Source organism: Phacochoerus africanus, chromosome 1 (assembly GCF_016906955.1).
Source record: "Phacochoerus africanus isolate WHEZ1 chromosome 1, ROS_Pafr_v1, whole genome shotgun sequence".
NCBI classification, from domain to species: domain Eukaryota; kingdom Metazoa; phylum Chordata; class Mammalia; order Artiodactyla; family Suidae; genus Phacochoerus; species Phacochoerus africanus.
The window spans coordinates 177473004-177491923 of NC_062544.1; the positions used below are offsets into that span (position 1 = coordinate 177473004).

At 37.1% G+C, this 18920-nt stretch overlaps 1 protein-coding gene across 3 annotated transcripts in view; it reads right to left on the reverse strand.

The window, feature by feature from the left end:
- VEPH1 (ventricular zone expressed PH domain containing 1) overlaps positions 1–18920 on the reverse strand; it is a 274843-nt gene that overhangs the window by 30048 nt on the left and 225875 nt on the right. The gene's annotated exons all lie outside the window — the stretch shown is intronic.

Consider the following 18920-nt stretch of genomic DNA (forward strand, 5'->3'; position numbering starts at 1 on the left):
GAAGAACTCATATATATTTCAATATTCAGTAAGGATACTATACACATGCAATGTTCCACTGTATCTCCTTTTTCTATCCAAGATTAGGAAAAGAACTCTAGGTACACATAAGAATTTGAGGTCAAAGTGGCAAGCTCCTTACTATCACCATACCTTTTTGTTTGTTTGTTTGTTTGTTTGTTTGTTTTTTGCTTTTTAGGGCCGCACTGCAGCATATGGAGGTCCCCGGGCTAGGGGTCAAATCAGAGCTACAGCTGCAGGCTTACACCACAGCCACAGCAACTCTGGATCCGAGCCACGTCTGCAACCTACACCACAGCTCACGGAAATGCTAGCTGGATTCATTTCTGCTGCACCACGATAGAAACTCTCTTAACTATCACAACAGATCATGAAGTAGACTTGACTTTCTTCCTGTCTTTTGAGCCTCAGTGTGTTGGGAAGACCTGAATTGCTTCCCAGCAAGTTGTGGCAATTCTGACTATGGGTCTGGCTCCATGTGGCTGAAAGAAAGCACCCACGTTTGATTTATTTCAGAGAGATGTTCTTAAGAACTCTTTCATTAAAAAACCAACAAATTTGATAGAATATTTGATTTGATTCAAAAAGTCAAATTTTCACACTCACCTAAGGATTATGAAAAAAATAGAGACCTTTTTGATTACAGAATGTTGGCATGACAAGAATAAAGACGCTTATGGAAAAGCCAATATAAGCATGTGGATTGAGTAGAAAATAAAGGTGGCAAGTTGGGTAAAGCTTCCCAAATGATTGATAAATCCTTAATTTCTTTATGAAACCAATTTCTTTTAAATTTTAGTCCATTAAAGGCAGCAAAATGTTTTTTATCAGAGAGGAAGCAAGGGCAAAAGACCACTAATGTTCGAATGTCAAGAAAACTGTGACATTCCTACAGGGTGTCTGCAGTAAATGTAATCAGCAGAACTACTGCAATGAAAGCCCACATTCCCATGGGATCTCTTTTCATATTGGAAAACAAAGAAGTACAGTGATTTTTTTTTGTAATCAATGGTTTCCACTTGCACTTAACAACTATATATTGGGCATATAGTACTACTAAGTATTATACTACTCTGTATAGTACTATTATGGTTCTATCTGGTGCTGATTGGAAAAAGCTCATCAGAAGGGCTTTTTCTTCCTTTGGGATCTGTTAGTGAGATAACCATACTCATCAGCCATGTAGGTTATTTTGTTGGGGGTGAGGCCTTTGTCTCATATTATTGCTCCTCCTTTATCCCTGACTCTACTCTAATTCCCAGAACATTCCCCCCATCTCCCCTTTACCTAAGTTCTCACTCTTTTGGGTTTGATATACTCTTTGAACAGATATGTATTCCTGAAAGATATGAAGCAATATTTAGGGCATTTGTCACTTTCATAAATATGTTATACTACAGACCACATTCTATTTCTTGCTTGTTTCATTTACGATCTCAAAAATGGTGTTGTCTGCGTATTTAATTTGTTGCCTCCACTGCTGCAATGTGATTTAATAGGACATTTCCACCACACACCAAATTTTATCTAACCCTTCTCCTAGTGATGGACACCAAAGGTGCCTCTACTTTTGCACCTAGGCAGACCATGCAGCAATGAATATTCTCATACAGATCCCCTTGTGGACATGAGCAAGAATTTTTCTGGCAATCATTCAGGGGTGAAATTGTTGCATCATAGGGTATGTGCAAGAATAGAGAGAAAATATTTTTATGTTGCTGCACTGTTTGGGCTTTCTAAGCAAACTTTACTGAAACTTGGGACCTGGGCTAAAAGAACAATTTTAAAAAGTTAATTCATAACTAATTAGAAAGTGAGAGACCATCTAGAGAGATTTATCTTCCCATAAGCATGTGTTCACATTTCAAGGTGGGGCTGAGACCCAGAATTCGGAGACATCCCTGGGTTGTGGAGCTGGACACACTAGTCTTATTCTCCTCCTGGAGTGATTAATCTAGAACCCAAATAGTAGGAGTAAGAACCCAGAATGCTTCCCAAGGAGCAAAGATTTTTCTCCCCTTCTTTCAGATGAGAGGGGGCACTTTCCCTCACCTACATAAACATCCAGATTCACAATTTCAGGATCTCTTTAGACCCTGGTATGTATTGGGTGAATACATACCAGGGTCTGTATGTGGTTCTCATGCTGTTTCCCAAGGGTTAAGAACCGAGGCAAAGGGGAACCAATTATTTTCTGTAAATAATAATAATAATATACTCTGCTTCAGAAACCTTGTTTGCATCAGACATTAAAAACTTAATGTTATACATATCTTCATCTTCAGTAGGTTCTGATAAATTGCTTTTCAGAATGGCTGTCCAATTTACATTCCCACCAGCACAGCATGGAGAATTTCTTTTTCACATCACAATGGAAGGCCTTTTATGACTCTAAAGTTTCTTGAGGAATTGCCATCCAATAATCCTTTGTCATGCCTGAAAAAGTGGCAGTCAGAGTCATTGTGGTTTGATGATACCAGAGGCTGGAACAGTCTCCTGTGACTTCTTAAACCATGGGGGCAAATCAACTACCCTTTTGTAAAAAACTTGGTATCTTTCTCCATCTTTACTGCCTTTTGCTGTCATAAGAAACCTTCCAGGTTCTGGGAATCAGACTACCCTTTTTAGGTACAATTATTACAATATACTAGTGTATATCAACATTTGTCCAGGGTCTAGGTTTATTTCAAGAATGGTAATTTTGTTGACAGGTTTACTTCTTGGAGCAGTTACAAAGGAGATAAAACTGACTCTATCATGGACTTCAAGAGAAGGCACTGCGAAAATGGGAATTTCAAATTTCTCCATTTAGTCATTCAACAGATACAGCATGGCACAAAGCACTGGTGAAATAGCAGGGATCTAAGGCAGACATGATAAGTTGAACTACCTTTCAGTAGAGAAAGGATAAAGCAAATTCTGGTCTATTTACACAATGGAAAATTCCACAGATACTAAAATGAATGAGCTATATCTAATGTATTGGGGAAATAAAAAAATAAAATACATGTATGAACAGATATTTTAAAATACAACATCACGAAGTACAGAAAGCAAACTGTAAAAGGTATTTGCAATACTGTAATACATATGTAAAATTTTAAAACAATGTTACAGAACATTCATGGAAATAATGCACACCGACCTCAGGAAGGTATGTGCAACAGTTTCTATCTTTTTATAAAGGGAAATATTTGAAGTAAATATGGAGGAAATATAGAACATCTCTTTTATCTTGTAGTGGGAATGGATATCACATTTCTGCACTTCCCTGAACTTGTGAGCTGTTTCATAATTTAAAATATACAAGTGAGACAGAGAATACAGTTCAGTGAAGCAAATAGACTGGCAGAGTTCGAGTCTATAAGAAAGAAAGGCTCTGCATGTGAGGGGATTTCCTGATACCACTCAAACTTCTTGCAGAGAAATCTCTTTGTTTTGCCTGTGTGTGAGGCTGGCCTTGGTGATGAAGGTTGTTTAAGGACCATCTATTTCTCCTGGTTTTTGCATTTATTCTTGTTAGAGTGTGCCACATGAAAGCTTCTTTTAATCTAGCTTTTCAAACTCAGAGACAAAGAGATAAACATGAAACACAAGGTGTTTGAAATATGTTTAACTGTTTTATTTTAGAAAACAAACCAAACTTAAAGCATGATGACACCCAGTTCTAGTGTAGAGAAGTATTATAGAATGGGTTAAACGACACAAGTGATACTGAAAAGTAAGATTCTTCTCTGCACAGTAGGATGGTATAAAGAATGTAGGTTTTGGAGCCAGAAGATATTAGTTTGAGCCTTGCCACTGACATTCACTAGCAATTTGTAGGAAATATCTTAATTTTTCAGTGCTTTCAATGGACCTCTCAATCTGTACAATGACTATAATCCCTGAGCTGCCTCCTTCAGAGAACTGTTTCCACAAATCAGTTCATGGATAATCACACTTCTTTGTAAACTGTAGAGAAATAAGACAAAGCAGTGATAACGATGATATGAACAAAATAAGATAAGAAGCTCCTTTTGTGTATATAAAATATAGTATTTTTTGCTAGATAAATATATGCAAATCTTTCTGAAATGAATGACTTGTTTAAGAAATACTAATATTAGTGCCTGAGAAACATATTTCATTTTCTAAAAGCAAGCAACATACTTATCCGTCTGTTTTTGTTAGTTTGTTGTCAAACCCAGGAATGTTGGATGTAATGAGATGCAAACATAGGATGTACTTCAATGTGGACATCTGAAAGGGGGGTAATGACATGCACATGTTTGATGGGGCAATAACAAGATGTACAAATTGAAATGCACATAGAAATGTGCAGTGGGCAACAGTGTAATGAGATGCATAAATGGTGGAGTGTAATGATAAGGCATTTGGGGGGATATAATGTGATTTATAAATGGAAGCATTAAATGGGGAGGGTGGGAAGGGCAGGCTGTGATAAGCAGAGAGAAAGAATGCAGTGCTATATGAATGGAAGGGCTAATAATATGTACATGATGAAGCTATAATGAGATAAAAATGGAATGGCATAATGAGATTCACAGATGGAGGGATGTAATGAGATGTGCAGAAAGGAGGGAATAATGATAAGCATGAAAGGAAGGATTTACTACTACAAATAAAGAAATGGGCATAAGAAGATGTAAGGCCTGAAAGGGGGAGCAGGAAAAAAAAAAGGGGATCTTGGTGAAGAGATGGAAAATAACAAGGTAGCAAATGGAGCACTCTAATGAGATTCTGAGATCGGGGGTTCAGTGAGGTGTGCCCATTTAGGGAATAATTAGACACACACACAGGGTTACAGTGAGGTTACCAAAGCTCTGCTTAGACACAGACCACAGCACTCAGTTCTTACAAAAGAGGTGAAAATGAAAACTCAAAGCACAGCCGTAAATATATCTAAATTGTTACAAATCCAAAAAGAGAAAACTAAACAGGTGATTTAACTGCAGCCTGGAAGTTAATTAATTAGTAGTTTTATAGGTGGTGTTTATGGGGCACTTGCTCTGTTGCCAGTGCTCTGCTGGGTGCTTAACTAACTAAATGCATCACCTCATTTTCCCTTTGAGCAACCCTACGAGGTTTCAGTGAAGTTAACCAACTTGAGCAGATTCCCAGAGTGTGTCGGTGATTCAAGCCAAGTCAACTGGATTTCAGTTTCCTTTGCCTCTCTTGGCGTTTCTGTTAAGGGCAGACTGTGGGGCATCCCACCTCAGAATCTCCTGGATTGTATGTCCAAGATGCATAGTCCCAGGTCCACCTAGTGAGTAACACTTGCAAGATCTGCTGAGTACCCTGGAACTGAGGATTAGGCAAGATCTCTAGGAACTCCTGATGTGCTAAGATCTGAGAATTACTCAGTGAAACCAACACTGGAGTGAGGGTGTTATAATGCTTCCCCATTAGCTTTGGGGAAAGATCATGAAGAAAGTTTGAGTAGTGGGATTGGCTACAAGGGGGACTATGCAAGGAATTAACAGACCCTGGAATGTGGCATCCAATGAACACTCTGGACTCTATTTAGCAGAGGACATTTAAAAAGGGCTCCTTCCCCTCAGACTGGTCTTCAATAGGGATGCCAAATTATACTGAAAATAGCATAAAAATGTAAAATGTATTCAAAATAAATAGACTTTAGGAAATATTTTTTTACTAAATTTATAACCATGAAGATTACTCCACAGTCTGTTATCTCTAAGGGGAAGGGAGTAATATGTTTTTAGAACCAAAAATTTGCCATTCTACGTGTAACTTTCAGGGTCCTTAAGGAAAAAAAAAAAAGCCAAGAGTGCCATCGGTTGTTCTCTTTATTGATATGTCTCCTTGTTGATATGTCATTACCTAAGTTGCTATGGTTTTTTTTTAGATTAAAAAATGCAGAATTTATATCTTGAAATGTGTTAAATTTGGATGATTACTCACATTTAGGGACAAAGACTCTGCTCAAAATATTTTTAGAAGTCTCTTTTGAAATTGTTTTTAGAGTGTATTCATGACCCACATAAGAAAAAGTTTCATTGCTTTTGAGAAGGCCAGTTTTTAACTTGGAAACTATTATTTGGTTTGAGTAGTCTCCTTTTATAATAGACCTGAGCCTTGATACTTTTCAGGCTATTGTGAAAACAAAGTTCATTCTCAAAAGATGAAAGCGAGCAGAGTAAAAGGACTGGAGCTCACCTTCTCTCATAAAAGCAACAAAATTACAACCAACTGCTGAACAACCTTCAATGAAATGGACTACAAACTATCAAAAAAGATATCCTATTCCAGAAGACAAAGAGGAAGCCACATCAAGAGGGTAGGAGGGGCAATTACGTGATAAAAGCAACTCTATACCCACTGGTGATTCTGTAAAGTAATTGTATCACAGAGACTCTCCTATGGGAGTCAGTTCCCCATGCCTGGGGAATCTGGCATTGGAAGAAGGAGTCCCTGTAGTATTTGGCATTGAAGACCAGTGGGGCTTGTGAGCAGGAGCTCCATGGGACTGGTGGGGGGGAAAGGAGACCCTATTCTTAAAAGGCTTTCATGTACACTGGGTCTCAGGGCACAGCAGAGACTCCATAGGAATCTGGATCAGAACTGACTGCAATTCTTGGAGGATCTCCTGGGAAAACAGGGGGTGACTGTGGCTTGTTGTAGGGGAAGGACATTGGAGGCAAAGGTCTCTGGAATAATCATTAGTGTGTGTTCCTCTACGGGTGGCCATTTTGGAAAAATATGGCCCCACCCATCAACAAACAGGTTTCCCAAAGACCCCCCAGGCACAAAGCCACCTCAGCTCTCACCCAGATACAAAGAACTACCCACCAGAGGGATAAGAATCAGCTTCACCTACCAGTGGGCAGGTACCAGTGGCTCCCATCAGGAAGCCTACAGCAAGCCCCTATACCAACTTCAGCCACAAGTGGGGCAGACATCAGAAGCAACAGAGGCTACAACTCTATTGTCTGCAAAAAGGAGACCACACCAAAAATCTATAAAAATGAAAATGCAGAGAATTATGACACAGATAAGGGAGCAAGAAAAATACCCAGAAAAATAGCTAAGTGATCTGGAGATTATCAACCTCCATGAAAAAGACTTTAGACTGATGATAATGAAGATGATTCAAGACACTGGAAATAAACTGGAGGCAAAGATTGATAAATTACAAGAAACACTGAGCAAAGAAATACAAGATTTAAGGATTAAGCAAGTAGAGATACAAAATACAACAGCAAAAATTAAAAAAAAAATCATTAGAAGCAACCAAGAGCAGTATACAGGAGGCAGAAGATTGAGTAAATGAGGTGGAGGACAGACTAGTGGAAACCACTGGCTCATAAGAGAAAAGAGAAAAAAGACTGAAAAGAAATGAAGACAGTCTACAAGAACTCTGGGACAACGTTAAATGCAACAACATCCGTATTATAGGGGTGCCAGAAGAAGAGAGAGAGAAAGGGCCAAAAAAAAAAATTTGAAGAGATAATAGCCAAAAACTTCCATAACATGGGAAAGGAATCACTCACTCAAATCCAGGAAGCACAATGTGTACCATATAAAATAAACCCAAGGAGGAACACCCCAGGAACATATTAATAAAACTGATCAAAATTAAAGTGAAAAGATTAAAGCTTTGTCATTCATTTTGTTGTGAAGGGTCTTGAAGAAGAAATGCAGTAAAATAATATTAGTTACTGTTTATTGAGCTTTTACTATGTCCCAGTCACTCTTCCAAGGCTTTTTAGATCTTCGAAATCTTATAATATCCCAGCAAACTGTGTGCTAGAGTTTTCTGCACTTTGTAGGTAAAGAAGATGAGGCACAGAGGACTCAGATAAAAGAACAATAAGTGGTAGAGCCGGATTCAAACCCAAGTTCTGAGTTTAAACTACCGCACTTCCACTTTGCTTGAAGAGAGATGCTACTTGGGAGTTCCTGTTGTGGCGCAGTGGAAATGAATTCTACCAGCATCCATGAGGATGTGGGTTCTATCCTTGCTCAGTGGGTTAAGGATCCAGCATTGCCATGAGCTGTGGTATAGGTCACAGACGTGGCTTGGATCCCACGTTGCTGTGGCTGTGGCACAGGCAGTCAGCTGCAGCTCCGATTTGACCCCTAGCCTGGGAACTTCCATATGCCATGGGTGTGGCCCTAAAAAGCAATAAAATAAAATAAAATAATTTAAAAAAAGAAAAGAAAAGAGGTGCTGTTTATTCTACCAGCTCAGTGCCCAGTGTTTGCAGGCATTCACATGACAGCCATGGGAGCATCAGGGAGAAAGAAAAAGACTACTTGGGCACTGATTGTTTAAGAAAAGAACCTAAACCGCTATTGGATTAGAGCAGACATTTCAGAGGGACTGCATACCTTTGTTCCCCTAGGAATAGAGTTATTTTGTTAACTATTTTCCTAGAGGTTTTTTTTTTTTTTTAATATCCTTGACTGATGCAGAACATCTGGCTGACTGTGAAGGAATGTTCACTACAGTAGTAAAATTGACATGCTTCATTATAGGACAGTCTGGCTTGTGAAACATGAAGGAAACATAATACATGTGATCTGCCAGGAATTAAACAAAACCAAGAAAATATTTCTTATGCCAATTAAAATTATTTTTAAAAAAACGTAAGTACAAGGACACTATATGTGTATGGTAGTTATGGAGATATTAATAGTGTGTATTAATTAGCCAAATGTAATAATTTTCTAGTTTTTAAATAGTGAGTGGAATTGTCAAAGGTCTAACGTGTTAACACAATCATGTGCAATCACTTAATACATGTTTTAAGCTGTATGCATGGAACTATTTAAATGAGGGGCTCAGTAGATTGTTACAATGTGTAGCTGTTATGAAAAAAAAAAGTAAATCCAAATGAAGGTAGAGACAAGTATTCAGGGAGTCAAAGTTTAGAATTTGGCTGGACTTCCAAACTCAGTGGTCCTAAGGCATTAATAAAAGTCATGCTTGTAAAAGTTCCCAAGGACGTGTCAGTTCTCAAGGAGTCTGTTCACCTGCAAGCCTCTCCTCTTACATTCATCAAGTTAATCCCAGATGAACCATTATGTGGCTATGGTCCACTGACACTAGATAAATTGCAGTAAAAATCCATCTCATGCTTAAGCTAATACTGTCCCAATGTCTCCTAGCATCACAAACCTAATGCACAGAGCATGGTGTAAATGTGGTCATGGTCATAGTTAGCCTTATTTATTTATTCAAACACTGTATTAACACAGTAATTCAAAACACTGAATCTAAGTCTTAGGGGGCATTAGAAGGTCTCTTTTTGTTCCACCCAGAATTAGAGCTTTAGTTTTATTTATGCTTTGACACTATAACCAATTACCCTGGGAACTGTCAAATGTCTTTGTAGCAATGTGGACTGAAAACAAATCTCCAAATGTTAGCCACATGGGGCACACTTTATTTCAGCAGTAAATTTAATTTTTTTGTTTTATTTCCATAATGGGCATAGTTTTGAGAACTCATTTCTCTGGCACATGGGATTTCTCCATGCTTAAGAACTAGAACATGTGTGTCAATAAAAGAGACTTCTCTCTCACATTCTAGTTCTTTAGCAATCTCCTCATCAGCTTTGTCAACTGTGTGTCTGGTCCTCTGATAATCAGAGCACACTGCTCTCTCTGAAAGGCTGGGCATACATGCACTGGAATGGAATTATTAATAGCATCTCTAATTACTCCACAGGGGCCATTCTCTTAATTTCTCAAAGAGATCAATGGATTTTCTGCCCATTTTCAAAAATTATTAATTTACAATGAAAATTGGTTATCATCTTAAAATAGAATTTTTTTTACTATGTATTTTTTTATCCAATGCTCTATCTTCAGCATTAAGGAGACTGCCTAGCAATAGTAAGTACTGTAATTATTTACCGAAAACATAAATACACATCTTCTGTTTCCTTAAGATGTCAGAGGTCAGTATCTTTGATATGGCCCATACGATGCTGTCACTCATTCCTGCCTAGAAAATGGAAATTTCTTTTTTTTTTTTTATTTTCCCACAGTACAGCAAGGGGGTCAGGTTATCCTTACATGTATACATTACAATTACATTTTTCCCCCACCCTTTCTTCTGTTGCAACATGAGTATCTAGACAAAGTTCTCAATGCTATTCAGCAGGATCTCCTTGTATATCTATTCTAAGTTGTGTCTGATAAGCCCAAGCTCCCGATCCCTCCCACTCCCTCCCCCTCCATCAGGCAGCCACAAGTCTCTTCTCCAAGTCCATGATTTTCTTTTCTAAGGAGATGTTCATTTGTGCTGGATATTAGATTCCAGTTATAAGTGATATCATATGGTATTTGTCTTTGTCTTTCTGGCTCATTTCACTCAGGATGAGATTCTCTAGCTCCATCCATGTTGCTGCAAATGGCATTATGTCATTCTTTTTTATGGCTGAGTAGTATTCCATTGTGTATATATACCACATCCGAAAATGGAAATTTCTTTAAGTAAACTGCTCATTTACACTTACTTACATAAAGTGATGTAAGTAAAAGCGGTACTTCTGTAATATTTTTTCCTTGGTTATAGAAGAAATAGAGACTTACAAAAAATTTAGAAGATGCTAATCCCATCAACCAGAGATAACCATTGCTAAAATTTTGATATATTTCCTTTTGGCTGCCTTCATGGGTAAATCTCCAAATAATCTTCTTTACATAAATAATTTTGTACCCTGCAATGTGGTATTTGACATAAGTACTGTTTCATGCCATTAAACATTTCTCATAAACATGATTTTTCATGGTTTCTTAATCTTCCTTTTTTTTTTTTTTTGGTCTTTTCAGGGCCGCACTCATGGCATATGGAAGTTCCCAGGCTAGGGGTTGAATTAGAGCTGTAGCTGCTGGCCTACACCACAGCCACAGCAATACCGGATCCAAGCTGCACCTGTCATTCATGGCAACACCGGATCCTTAACCCACTGAGGGAGGCCAGGGATTGAACCTGAGGCCTCATGGGTACCAGTCAGGTTCATTACCACTGAGCCACAATGGGAATTCTCAATATTCTTTCATTTAGATGGATGTCTACACATATTACTTTCACTTTCCTGTTTATATATATATATATTATGTACATTATTATATCACAGATTATAATTTATTATATATTAATACTATAAAATTGTATATTAGAAAATATACATATTATAATATATATTAATAGCATATATATAACACTTTTATTTTCCTACCTTTAGACATTTAGGCTACTTACAGATTACTACACATACTTTTTTTGGTGTATCTTAAGTTTTGTACACATTTCAGGTTTATTTCTTTAGAAAAGATTCTTAGAAATAAAACCACTGTGTTAAAGGATATGAATATTTTTAAGACTCTTGACCTGCATTGCTACATTGCTTTTTAGAAATGTTGAAATAATTTACACTCTGACTAGAAATGTGTGAAAGTGTCTAACTCCCTTACAATAGTCAGCACTGATAACTCTTTTAAAAAATGGATTAAAAAGATTATTGTTATTTCAATTTCAATTTTTTAAATTTTGATTACTAATGAGGCTGAATGCTTTTTCTGCACGCAAAGTCTCCTTTGAGTTATCTGTTCATGTCTTTCGCCCACTTTATTGATTTGTATGACCTCATAGTATCTTAAGGACATTAAACCTGTTTTTCATACTTGTTACACATATTTTTGAGTTTTGTATAGATTTTGTTTTTTAAACTTAATGTTTTTATGTCATCAAATATATAAATTTTCTACTCAATACATTATTTATAAGTTTAATTTTTTTAAAAAAAGGAAAGAAAAGCATGTACAAAGGATAATGTAACAAATATCTATGAACTTACAGGCCAACTTTAATAAATACCAATATTTTTCTTCTGTTTTTTAAAAGCAAAATTACAGATGAAATTGAGATCTCCTTAATTCCCTTCCAAGTTACATTTTCCCTCCTTCCTTTCTCCACTTTCTCCTTATCCAGAGGTAATCCCATTATGAATTTGGGAGGCAATCCCACTACGAATTTCTAAATAAGTTGTATTTTTATCATATGTACCCATAAATAATGCATAATACTGCTTAGGGTGTTTTAAAAATGTATGCAAGCTATCATACTATTCATAGCATACTTTTGAAACTTGCTTATTGATAATCAATATTATATTTTCAAGACTTATTCCGTGTTACTACATAGGTCTAATTAATTCACTTTCATTGCCTGTAGAGAATGACTATACCACAACATTTTTCTCTGATCTTATACTGATGAACACTTGCATTACTCCTGAATTTTTGGTGCAAACAATGCTCAGTTAATATCTGTACATGTCTCCTGTTGCAAGTATGTGAGAGTTTTATCTAGAACTGGAATTGTAGAATAATAGGGTACATGAATTCACAATATAACCAGATATTGCCAGACTGCCCTTTTAAGAAGGTTGTAAAGGAAAATCTGTCTTAAACCTTGTCTATGACAACATTTTTATAAGTTACAATATAAAATATTCTTATGGAAAGAAATGGACATTTCTTACTTAAATGTTCTCCTAGAAAGAAGGAAAGAAAGGAAGAAAGGAAGGAAAGAAAAACAGGTGATGCAATGGATACGTTAATTAACCAAATAGGGGAAACCATTATGTGTTGGGGGGATACTTAAGTGTTTTTTCTGATAAGCTCTAAATGTAATTAAGACTTCTGGAAAGTTACACATTCACTTTGACTGTCAGCTAGTTATCATTTATGCATCTATTTATTGACTACATATTTTTTTTCTTAAGTAGATAAGCCTGTTCTATTCCCATCTGTCATGTATGAACATTTTTATTATTTCACATCTTTGCTAAGACTTGTATTGCTACAATTTTTTATTCTTGCCAGTTTGATCACTGTAAAATGGTATTTCATTTAAAAAATTTGAATAAATTATTTCAATGATTTTTAGTGAGTCTAAACATCTTTTCATAGGTGTTTTGGCCACCTGAGTTTGTCCAGTGAATTTTTTGTTCATGTTCTTTGCCCAGTCTTTGCTTGGGTTGTTTGTTGCTTCCTTGTTGATGTGTAGGAGAGTTTGGGGTCAGTTATACATATTTTAAATACCTTCAAGAAGACTGTCCTTGCATTTTAACTTTGTTATGTTGTATTTTGTCATACAGAAACTTCAAACGTTCTAGGTAAAATCTATTCATATTTCCTTTATGATTTCTGTTCATTTATGTCTCAAATTCTTATCCTGAGTCATAAAGACAATCTTTGATGTTTTCTTATAATTGTTGTAAATATTCACTGATTACATTTAGACCTCTATCTGGAGTTAATTTATTATAGTATCTAGGAGGGATCTAATTTTATCTTTTCAATCTGGAAAGTCACATGTCCTCACATTATTTGTAAAATATTTCATTTTCTCCTCACTAGTTGGTGACCTCCATTCCATCATCTATCATTCTATCTGCTTGCAACTATCTCTGGATTCTTTATTTCTTATTATTAATTTATCCCTGCAGCAATAATCACCTCCTCGTTTTATCATGATTTTAGAATAAGTTTTCAGATATGTTGTTGGATTCGGTTGGCTAAGATTTTGTTGAGAATTTTTGCATCTATATTCATCAATGATATTGGGCAATAGTTTTCTTTTTTGGTGGTATCTCTGTCTGGTTTTGGAATGAGGGTGATGGTGGCATCATAGAATGTCTTTGGGAGTATTCCTTCTTCTTCAACCTTTTGTAAGAATTTAAGGAGAATGGGCACCAGTTCTTCTTTATATGTTTGATAGAATTCGCCTGTGAAGCCATCTGGGTCCTGGACTTTCATTTATAGAGAGTGTTTTTATGACATTTTCAATTTCATTTCTAGTGATGGGTCTGTTCAGTTGGTCTGTTTCTTCTTGATTCAGTTTTGGCAGGCTTCAAGATTCTAGAAAATTGTCCATTTCTTCCAGATTGTCAAACTTGTTGCCATATAGTTGTTCATAGTATTCTCTTATGGTTTTTTGTATTTCTTTTTTTTTTTTTGCCATTTCTTGGGCCGCTCCCACGGCATATGGAGGTTCCCAGGCTAGGGGTCTAATCGGAGCTGTAGCTGTTGGCCTAGGCCAGAGCCACAGCAACGTGGGATCCAAGCCACGTCTGCAACCTACACCACAGCTCATGGCAACGCTGGATCGTTAACCCACTGAGCAAGCGCAGGGATCGAACCCGCAACCTCATGGTTCCTAGTTGGATTCGTTAACCATGATGGGAACTCCAGTTTTTTGTATTTCTGCAGTATCTGTTGTGATTTCTCCTTTTTAATTTATAATTTTGTTTATTTGGGTTCTCTCTCTCCTCTTTTTAGTGAGTCTGGCCAGGGGTTTGTCAATTTTGTTTACCTTTTCAAAGAACCAGCTCTTGGTTTTATTAATTTTCTCTATTCTTTTTGAATCTCTATTTTATTGATTTCTTCTTTGATCTTTATTATTTCCTTCCTTCTGCTGATTTTAGGTCTTTTTTGTTCTTCCTTTTTTAATTCGTTTAGGTGGAGGGTTAAGTTGTCAATTTGGGATCTTTCTTCTTTTTTGAGAAAGGTCTGTATTTCTATAAATTTCCCTCTGAGCACTGCTTTCGCAGCATCCCATAGATTTTGAGAGGTTGTGTCTTCATTATCATTTGCTTCAAGGTATTTTTTTTACAAGTGCTGGAGGGGCTGTGGAGAAAAGGGAACCCTCCTGCACTGTTGGTGGGAATGTAAACTGGTACAGCCACTATGGAGAACAGTTTGGAGATACCTTAGAAATCTATACATAGAACTTCCATATGACCCCGCAATCCCACTCTTGGGCATATATCCGGACAAAACTCTACTTCAAAGAGACACATGCACCCGCACGTTCATTGCAGCACTATTCACAATAGCCAGGACATGGAAACAACCCAAATGTCCATCAACAGATGATTGGATTCGGAAGAGGTGGTATATTTACACAATGGAATACTACTCAGCCATAAAAAAGAATGACATAATGCCATTTGCAGCAACATGGATGGAGCTAGAGAATCTCATCCTGAGTGAAATGAGCCAGAAAGACAAAGACAAATACCATATGATATCACTTATAACTGGAATCTAATATCCAGCACAAATGAACATCTCCTTAGAAAAGAAAATCATGGACTTGGAGAAGAGACTTGTGGCTGCCTGATGGAGGGGGAGGGAGTGGGAGGGATCGGGAGCTTGGGCTTATCAGACACAACTTAGAATAGATATACAAGGAGATCCTGCTGAATAGCATTGAGAACTTTGTCTAGATACTCATGTTGCAACAGAAGAAAGGGTGGGGGAAAAATGTAATTGTAATGTATACATGTAAGGATAACTTGATCCCCTTGCTGTACAGTGGGAAAATAAAAAATAAAATAAAATAAAATATACAACTTAAGAAAAAAAAAGAATATGTTTTCAGTTCCTTGTAGAAAAATGATCTGCTCTGTTCTTTTTCAGAACTGTTTTGGTTATTCTCAAATTTAGGATCAGTTCTTCAAACTCCATAAAGACATTCTGCTGCTATTATATCTAGAAATAAAGTTGTATTCATAATTTGAGAGAAAATTCCATTTGTGTAATGTTAGCTATGAGAAGGGAGTATCTTTCCATTAATTCAGGTTTTTAAAAAATGTCTTTAACACTATTTAAAATTAAGGTAGGTAGTCAAGATAGGTAGGTTATGCTCCCATAACTAACACCGAAAGTTTTGCTTTAACAAAACAAAGGATCGTTTCTTCTTCATGCAAAGTGTGTGGTAGGTCTGGGTGGCTCTCCAGAGCAACAGTCTTCCGTGTGGTCGTTTGGCGTTCCAGGCTGTGTCCACCTTTTGGCAACTCAAGATCAACATTTGCTTCTACAATCCCCCTGGTGGGGGAAGAGAAGGAAGATGGAGAACCACACACTGGCTTTTTTAAAAGCATCCATCTAGAGTGATGCATATCTCTTCTCATATATCATTGGCTGAAGCAAGTCATGTGGCCAAGGCTTACTTCAAAAGAGAGGGAATTGTAATATAAACCCAGAGTAGAGAAGACCCAGGTATATTGGTGACATCCCTGATGTTACCATGGTGTGTGCTCATGCTTTAGCTATGGCACTGAATAGATATGTGACTTTCAACAGGTCACTGTGTGTCCAATTTTAACATTTGGAAAATGACAGAATTTTTTTGATTTATTCAATTGGTACCCATTATTTTTTGAGAGCCTACCATGTGCTAGGCACTGTGTGGCCCTGGTAAACATAGCGCAATCCTTTCCCTCAAGCAGTTTGCAATTTAATAGTTATTTTTTTTGATAGGCAATAAACAGATTTATTAGGATAGGACGCTTGTAAGAGATGCAAATGTGCAGGCAAGGAAGCTCTTTTTAATAGTTAACTTTTTTTTTGTCTTTTTGTCCTTTTAGGGCCACACCCGTGGCATATGGAGGTTCACAGGCTAGGGGTCTAATTGGGGCTGTAGTCACCAGCCTACACCACAGCCACAGCGACCCAGATCTGAGCCATGTCTGCGACCTACACCACAGGTCATGGCAACGCTGGATCCATAAGCCACTGAGCAAGGCCAAGGGTTGAACTCGCAACCAACTTTAGTTCAGGTTGCTAGTCAGATTCGTTTCTGGTGTGCCATGACAAGAACTCCTTAATAGTTATCTTACTGTTGATTTTCAGGTCTAAAATTCTAAGATTCTATTAAAAAGAATTCTCCATAATAAACTCTTGAAAGCATTATATTCTAGACACCTAGGCATTTTCTCAGAAATTTCTTCCTTCTTTGTATACCTGGATCCAGTTGGCTACAGTGCTAATTCTATCAGAGCAACAGATAATCTCATGTCCATCATTTTCCAATCACTAGTGTATGTACCTACTGGCACATATGATGAAAAGAGAGCAGACTTTGGACTGTTCTCATAGCTCTTTTGAATTTAATGGGAAAAACACTTCATAAAATAGATAGTATAAAATCAATTTTATTGAGAAATACTCAAGCTGATAAACTTTGCCACATAATGTACATTCCAGACATTAAAGTTTTTTCTATTACTTATGAATAAACCAAATGATAAAATTTTAAAAATTTCTAAAACATTTTGGCCTGCAGATAATTTTTCCCTAGAGGAATATTTACTGGTATGAAATAGAAGAAATATGAATAAGTATGCTTGGGAGCATGCACAAAATTGGTTTTCCAAGTTTTTTTCAGTCTCTTAGGGCTTGATGCAGCCTGCCAAGTTTTAATTTACTGGATCTCTCTAGTTAAAATATAGTTCACGATGAAACATTTATAAGAATATGAGGCACGGTCTTTAAACATGATGCAACAGTTCAAAATTTGAATGAAATATACAAAGAATTCCATTCTACTTTGCATTTATGCAAGGATGGAATTTATTTTTAATACTGCATGTCTAATTCTTAAACCAAATCCAAGAAATAGTGGTGCAATAGCTGGCTGTTGCTTCAGTGTCTTACAGACCATTATAACTACTTCTGATTAAGCACACCCATTTTTCATCTTTTTACGCTCTTTCAGCACATTTGAGGTATTATGTTTGTTTCACAATATAACAATGTTTGATTAATTTGCTAGTTGATTGTACCTTAAGTTTATTTAATATTAGTATGTTTGTCCCCCTTCTCAATAGTAAACCAAGGACAAATACCACAAGCATATATTCTCAGAATTTCTGGTTTGCTGAGTAAGCATCCAATGCTTATTACTGGGCTTTCTTGAAGGCAAAGTAGGGATAATAAGGATCTTTGAGTATGTGAAGGGCTTAGAGAGAAGCTGAAAAAATCTAAAGAGAGATCAATGACCATTCTCTATTCTCATTATACATATTCCCTCTGAGTGATCCAATCTACTGTCATGATATTTGGTGCTACCTTTGACTCCCAAATCCATATCTCTCATCATGGCCTTCTTCCTGAGGTCCACACGGGCATCTCAACCACTATCACCACCTAGTTATCAACACAAACAACTCACATTCGAAACATGTAAACCAGAAAAATTTATCTTCCTCCTCCACATCAGCTTCATTTATGGTCTTTTTCAAGATGGTGCTATCATCCACTTGGCCATGCGATGTACCTGCAATCATCCTTGGTTCTTCCATTTTCCTTATCAGGTATCAAGTCCTGTTGATTCTGTTTCTTTCATCATTTTCGAATCCATCCTCTTCATATAAATTCCAACTTTAGTTCAGGCCTTCCTTTCCTAAGTGACTAGAGTAATAGCTTCCCTAGTAGTCTTCCTATTTCCAGCCAGGCTTCCTCTAATCATTCACTCCATGCCCAGGTCTGTGACTCTTCTCACATGTAGATCTTACCATCTCAGTGGACGTCCTATTCCAGTTTCACCCCATTGACTGGTTGGGTGTAGTTTCACATTCTGATTCTTTCTCACTTTGAAGGCCTGCTCAGGAGAGCTCAGTCAACTGGGTCCTGAGAGAGAAGCCACTGTTTTCACACTCCTACGATGTTCTGTCTCAAACCATTCTTGCCTGCCTCAACAGAGCTCTCTCTCACCCTGACCATGCTCTCTCTCTTCCTGTTCACCTTATGTTCATTTTTTTGCTTTGTGGTGACTATAGAGGACAAAGCAATGAGAGAAGGTATGGAGGGAAGAAGTGCAAAACATCAAAGGCGCTAGAGCCTAATTCCTTGACACGCTTTCCTTTTCAGTCCTAGAGCTGTCTGTCTTCTTTTGTAAAATGCTTTCTGTTTCATACGATGTAGGTAGTTTTCGTGTGGATCTGAGTGGCCTGTGTTATGTCAACCTGTGGGCCTCAAAGGGCAGCAACGTTGTCTACTGATATCTCTAGGTCCTGAGTCCATGATATGAAAATCATTACTTAGTGGTTTTAGATAATAATGACAGA